Source organism: Palaemon carinicauda, chromosome 21 (assembly GCF_036898095.1).
Source record: "Palaemon carinicauda isolate YSFRI2023 chromosome 21, ASM3689809v2, whole genome shotgun sequence".
Classification (NCBI taxonomy): domain Eukaryota; kingdom Metazoa; phylum Arthropoda; class Malacostraca; order Decapoda; family Palaemonidae; genus Palaemon; species Palaemon carinicauda.
The window spans coordinates 94,763,173-94,770,672 of NC_090745.1; the positions used below are offsets into that span (position 1 = coordinate 94,763,173).

Consider the following 7,500-nt stretch of genomic DNA (forward strand, 5'->3'; position numbering starts at 1 on the left):
TTGCGTTCCGTGGCTTTCAGCATATCAATGAATTACACACAGGAATTCAATGAACCACCCACTGGTGTGTAAGGTGTCAAGATGTTATTCAGTACCTTAGCGATTCTATATGTTGAGGATACTATTTGTGAAATAAGGGATATTAGCAGATTTCCTTGTTTGTGTGTTTTAGCAGCTCCATAGCAATATCAAGACCTATATTCACCTTTACTTTTGGGCATTTTATACCCGGTTCTAAACTATTAGCTATTTTGTCCTCCTTCTCACCATTTTATTGAAATTTACAATTGGGTCCTTGTTTAATCTCAGAACTTTTGTTGTTTCATTCAAGATGTCATCCATCTTCTTCATGTAATCTTCTCTTTTCATTCTGACATATACAGCAGATCAAGCATCTTTCCCGAAGATTATGTCCTCTTTGTTCCCCTGTTACTTAGCTGCTTCCCGAAGGGAACTATTCAAGATTTTACTGGGGAATGTCCTACGTCTCCTTCCTGCCTCACCAATTAGTTTACCAATAACAGTGAGATAAGGTCAATCTTTTTTCCTTGAAGAATTTTCTTCAAATGATCCATAAGTATCCCAGTTTCAATCTTCTTTGGTTCAAGATGTGGTTCCCCTTATAATGTCCTGTACGTCCAAGGTTTAGGAGTTTCTTCTGAGCCTTTGTCAGGTTATTATTTTCTAGGTATATATAGCCATCTTGGTGTTCTTCATTTCTAACATGGTCCACCATTCAGAGCCATAGGTTTCTTCGCATGTCTTCTAGTAACTACTTACTTGCCTGTGTCTTCTTTCAACATCTTCTGAGAGATCCTTAGTTTTTTGCTGGATATCATCTGTCGTTTTTGCAGATATTTCCTCCCAGTTACACTGCTTTTCTCCATACAACTATTTCAGTCTAGCAACAGTCTGTTCTTCTCTTTGACAAAGGAGTTTCTCCACTGCTGTCCAGGAGGTCCATTCCCTACCACTTTGAAATTAACCCTTTGGGCAGAGTCTTTCTCCTAAACAATTTTCCCTAAACAATAAAGCACTTTTCTAGTTTACTATATCTTTTGTGATCTTCAGGAATAGAATTCGGAACGAAAAGACTAAATTGATACAGTATTGCTTCAATCATTTCATTATGGCCAACAGCTGTTTCATCAAATATCTAATGGCAATCATCAGGTTACATTGACATAAAAATAATTAGCTTCATGTAATGGCAATCCACTTATTCGAGCAAAAATTAAAAGACACCTAGAAACACCAAAATACCTAAAAATATGAATTTAAAGACATTCTTCACAACTAATGAAAATGCTACTGACAACATCTGGACCACTCATCAAGCTTCAAAACTACAGCTGGAGCTCCAAAGACCATTCCTATAAAACATTTTCTGAAGCCTTGGGGACTGAAGTTGAGGGACTGTGTTTTGAAACTGGGATATTCTTCGGTACAAGGTCTCTGGAGTTTGTATCATGGATCCAGATGTTTTAAGTAGCCTTTTTGTGGAGAATATCTTTAAAATTTAATTTCTATTTTTTTAGGTATTTTGATGTATTTTAATTTCTTTTAATTTCATACCATCTGAATTCACTGCCATTATATCAAGATAATGATTTCTACGTAAATATGTCCTGACGAAAGCCTTAGATTATTGGTAGAAAAAGGTGTCGGCTAGAATTGAATAAATGGAGCAGCACAGTAACATATTGTATCCTTGGAGAAAAGAAAAGATACAGAAAACTAGAAAAGTGTTGCCATGAAATACTTGATGATACAAATACCCTGGCATTTAATGAAATTTACCTAAGAAAAAGACTCTGTCCAAAGAGGGTATATATATATATATATATATATATATATATATATATATATATATATATATATATATATATATATATATATATATATATATATATATATGTGTGTGTGTGTGTGTGTGTGTGTGTGTGTGTGTGTACCCGTTGCATGGACATATTTTCTCAAAATAATTTCAAATTTTCACTAACAAACAACTCTGGGTCGTCCTCGTATTTCTCGACTAATAATCATTTACGATTCGACCATATATAGAATACGAACAATAAATATCCCAAACCTGATCGAGATGTTCAATTATCTACGCAAAAGCATCATTATTTGTCTGCATTTCTATAGTAGTATTTGGAGAAAAGAAAAAATAGCAGCGAGATAGATAGTCCATCGAATATGCCTCGTATCTTAAGCCAAAATAAATAGAAAATAAAAACAGCAGATGAATAAATCAATAGAAAATTAGTGTCCACCTTTGCAGCGTCAGCGATAATGTGTGTAATCGATAAAATGAAGAGTGCCGCGAAACATCGTCATTATGCACGGATCGCCTCCGGCTCCGGGAGATCTATATTCAAGTCGATATCTGTATTTGAGACCCTGACTGATAATAATGATAATTTCTGTGGTGTAACCTCTGCTAACCATGACTAAATCTCAAACCTGAATTCTGCCCCGATGGAAATCGCAACCATTACTTGCAAGTTTTATGGAAAAAAAAAATCAAAATGGCTTCGAGGAATCAAAATGTCCGGCATATTTTCATTTATGTCATTACTAATATCTGTATTATATATATATGTATATATACATACACACACATACATTATATATACTGTATATATATATATATATATATATATATATATATATATATATATATATATATATATATATATATATATATATATATATATATATATGTATGTATGTATATACATACACACACACACACACATATATATATATATATATATATATATATATATATATATATATGTATATACATATACACACATATATATATATGTGTATATATATATATATATATATATATATATATATATATATATATATATATATATATATAATACACACACACACACATATATATATCCCTATATATACACATTTATATATATACATAAATCCTACATTTACTGTATGTATATATATAATATACATGTACGTACGTATATATATATGTATTATATGTATACATACATACATACATACATACATATATATATATATATATATATACATATATATACATATATATATATATATATATATATATATATATATATATATATACACACACAAACTTTCGAATGTTATTTTACATCAACTGAGAAACATCTATCGTTTCCGTAAATACAAATTTCAAGCAAATGTCAATTATGAATCCGAAACAGCATCATGCATTGTAATAATATTTGAATAAAATTCAGATCCATTATTTCCACCGCCCCCATAAAAGCAGACACCCACAAAAAAAAAAAAAAAGAAACGTAGAGGACGAATTTCTGAAAAACTGTAAAATTACCGGAAATATTGCCCTTAGCCTTTGACTTATCCAAATCCAGTGCAACCTCCAGAACGAGATGGCAACCTAAGGCATATTCCTCCCTTAAATATTCCGGAGAAAATTGGTACTATTAATATTCCCCCAACGTGATAGGAGGCGTTTCATATCGACTTAAATTCCCTATTCTTCTCATAAGCCACCGGGAGGAGAGAGACAGTCGGTAATTGTCTTGCAAGAGGAGTAGGAACAAAAATCTTTTTCTTCTCAAGAATGGCTAAGGAAATAATAAATGTACATACATGAAAAATAGTAGAGGGAGAACTATACGAACAAAAATATTGGATATCTATTTAATAAACAGCGTATAGCCTAAATAAATGAAAGAGACATGAGTTGGTATTTGCAAAATCCTATGAGCGACCAAGCAATGGCTATAAATAAACAAAAACACATACCGAGAGAGAGAGAGAGAGAGAGGAGAGAGAGAGAGAGAGAGAGAGAGAGAGAGAGAGAGAGAGAGAGAGACCTTGGGTAGAAACTTTAGCGATCATAGATGAATAATTTCCTTTTCTAACACGACTTATTTCTTATTTACTATACCCGAAATTGGCACAGTATGAGATTTCTCTCGTAACTTTTAACAAACTGGAAGAGAGGAGAAATAACCTCTTCAGGAGCGAAATACCTTTTCGATTTAATATAGCAGAGAAATGGATAAGTAAAATAAAGAAAAAAAACAATAAAAATAGATTAAGAACTTTTTGTCTGTTCTGTAACCCTACATTAATACCAAAAAGTCAGCCTAATTGTATACAAAAAAATGAGCCAAAATTGGGACTTCTGAGGCCCTCCCATCTGCTTGAATCATTTGTACGTATGTACGACAGCAAGGTAGTTTCAACTGAGGAAATCTGATCCAGCACAGGATACGTGTATAAAATAACATTAGATTCACTTGTTCAAAATTATGCGATGAAAGTACAATAACCATAAAGCATAAAGCTTTCATGCAATTGATTTTTTTCCCCGAAACATGAAAGCGTTTGCTTGATAAGATATATCATGCGGCATGTAAAAAAATTCATTTGCTTTGTCTTGCAAAGTATCAAGAAATAATAATGTTTATAAACACAGCAAATAATTTATATACCACTGTACCCAAATTCTGTACACGAAAATGTAACGTATCGGCATTATAAATCAAATAAATGAAACTATAAATACACACTGTGTCTATACTTCGACGAAGGCATTATCATTAGAGTTTGGTAATTTATGTGCTGGAGCACACGATGTGACATTATAAATGTGCCTAAACTTAGGAAAACCTTTTGGTATAAAGAATAAAAGAAATTCTGATACAATATTCAACTATATATATTAACAGAGGTCTACAAATCATAAAATGGATGCATACATGTTAACGGGTGAGTACGCAATAGATTAAATATAATTTTTATTCATTTTACTTTTACTCTTTTTATAGATGGAGTGTCGCCAGAAGCTGCTTCCATACCAGTTTTCGGCAAAGTTTATCTGAGGGAAGTGGATTGTCTGTTTCGGTAGTCACCCATCCAAGAATTGTACACATAAAACGTTACGTAAATATATATATATATATATATATATATATATATATATATATATATATATATATATATATATATATATATATGTGTGTGTGTGTGTGTGTGTGTGTGTGTGTGTGTGTGTGTAAGCAAGACATATAATGCGAATGACAAATATTAGATGGGCAAGAAGAATAAAAGAATGGGTCCCTAGACATTGCAAAAGAAGCCGGGGAAGGAAGAGTAGACGATGGATTGACGAGCTAAGAAAATTTGCAGATATAGACTGGTGTAGAAAGATCATAAACGGGGGCGTGTGGGACATGTCTGAGGCCTCTGGAGAGAGAGAGAGAGAGAGAGAGAGAGAGAGAGAGAGAGAGAGAGAGAGAGAGGGAGAGAGAGAGAGAGAGATTTTATACGTTGACGTAATAGTGACTGCACAAAACTGTGGGGGTGAGAAAAAGATGTTGAGGACGGAATGTGGACTGTCAAATGACTGATATTTGAGGATGACAGTGCAAGTCGTTGAGAGCGAAGGGGAAAAAACGAACGTGTATATAAGAAGAGAAAGTCAAGAGCAAATGCCAGCAAGAGAGCGTAATGAGTGTTAATGGAAACCTAGCCAAAATGGAGACATGAATGTCACTGAAAAGAAATGATTAATTTGTAAACGCAACCACAACTCAACATCCTGACACATACAAAATGCAAGGCTTCCAAAATATAAAAAAGGGAGATCTGAAACATAAGGTAGCAGCTTCTAGTACCCCTCCTCAGAGTAAATGTGCTAAAATTAAGAGAAATTTTCTGTAACACAAAACCCATTATGTGTTGACCAAGTGGTGGTTTGTGCCATCGGCAGTTAATCATCTGCAGGGGATCACAGTTAGGGAAGAAATTTCTGATAACTGGAAGACTTACACCTTTTGGAGAGAAACTTTCAAAACGAAACACGTTAAACGATGAAACTAGATGAACAAAAATTTCTGGACTACCACTCATCATTTTTCGGACTATGAAGTCACATGTGCACAATGTGATCGCGACTCGTGATGATGATTGCATCACATAATCAGGACTTTCTCCAGAGCACTTTTAAGAGATAAATTTATGGAACATGTAGAGCTGTATTTCTTTATGATGAAACTGAAATATACAGTATGTAAGCAGATTGGCTTTACATATTAGATGGAAAGATTTTTATTTTTCTGTCATAAATAAAGGTGAGAGGAGCCTCTCAAGTAAATAATAATATTCATACAAATACAAACAAGTTTGAAAAAAAAATAATACATATAGTCTTGAAAAGCAAAACAAAATTACCGTTCGGATGGCAAATGAAACTGGAATGAGGTTGAGTGGCCCTGACATCCACCTGAGAATTCAAAGTGCTTTACTTTACCGAATGAAATTCGCTGCTTAGCAAGAGAACCTATGTCCTCAAGTTCGCTTTTATAACTTAAATCTGACAACTTCCGTTGGACCAAACTTTCGTTTTAAGGCCTTTTGGGATGTCGCTTAACCTCCATTATTCTAATTTCGTAACGGACATCACTGATTTGAGACTAGGAGTAGCTGGGGCAAAGGTTTCAAAATGACGAACAACAAAATTTACATTCAGTAATCATAAATGAATAAATTGCAGGTTATTAATAGACAAATTCACAAACAGCATCAAGATAAAAATAAAGAAAAAAATCATGTAAACGAATTAAAAATCAAGAAGCAATTCGCCCACAACTAAAACAAAACCAATATGGGAAAATAAAAAAATTCGTTTGCGGACCCAAAATACGACATATTCTTATGAAACCTTGGGAAAGATAGAAAAAATCTGTTCCCTTACGCTTTTCAATGTCACATGACAAAAAATTAGAAGAGCTATTGCCTCTAAATACACTTTACCCTAAATGCTCCCTACCTCCCTTACATAGCTCTACGAAGAATCGCTCATTGCAGTCAAAGCAGAACCTGGTAAGTAGCAATCTCAATCCCTGATCTTTTTCCTCTCCCTTTTAGTGGCTAAAAGTTACCTTCCTAATGCAGTGATATATAACTAACGTTTCTTATTCACCCTTAAAAGATTCGTTGTAATAAGTTATGAGTGACCCCAAGTAATCCTGATATATTGAAAGAGAGAGAGAGAGAGAGAGAGAGAGAGAGAGAGAGAGAGAGAGAGAGAGAGAGAGAGAGAGAGAGAGTCCTCACTAACCATAAAAGATACAATATTTTCAAAATATCAATACAAGGTATTATTCACTAACACAACAGACGAAAACTACGGTACCCATCCCGATAAACACTTACAGCAGAGAACAGGAAAAGTTGCTCCGGGCATTGGATCCATGCTGAAAAAGAAAAAAAAATGCAAGTTAGTATTATATCATGTTTATGCAATCTCTACTACATAAATGTAGCACCATGCCATGCATCTTTTATTTCCTTTACTTAGAGGGTAACTATACACAAAATATTATATGGAGGTTATTTGGTTAAAACAATATCCAAACAAAGAGGAAGAGTGAAAACTGACATTATTTCTTTTTCTATATCGGAAGCAAAGGTCGTCCATCCACAAAATCAAGTGGGATTCGA

General features: G+C 33.6%; 1 long non-coding RNA gene across 1 annotated transcript in view; it reads right to left on the bottom strand.

Annotated features, from left to right (window-relative positions):
• LOC137614710 (uncharacterized) overlaps window positions 1–7,500 on the bottom strand; it is a 631,198-nt gene that overhangs the window by 485,553 nt on the left and 138,145 nt on the right. Inside the window, exon 4 of the long non-coding RNA XR_011039131.1 lies at window positions 7,213–7,253. This is a non-coding gene — a long non-coding RNA (uncharacterized lncRNA). The remainder of the gene's footprint in view (window positions 1–7,212; window positions 7,254–7,500) is intronic.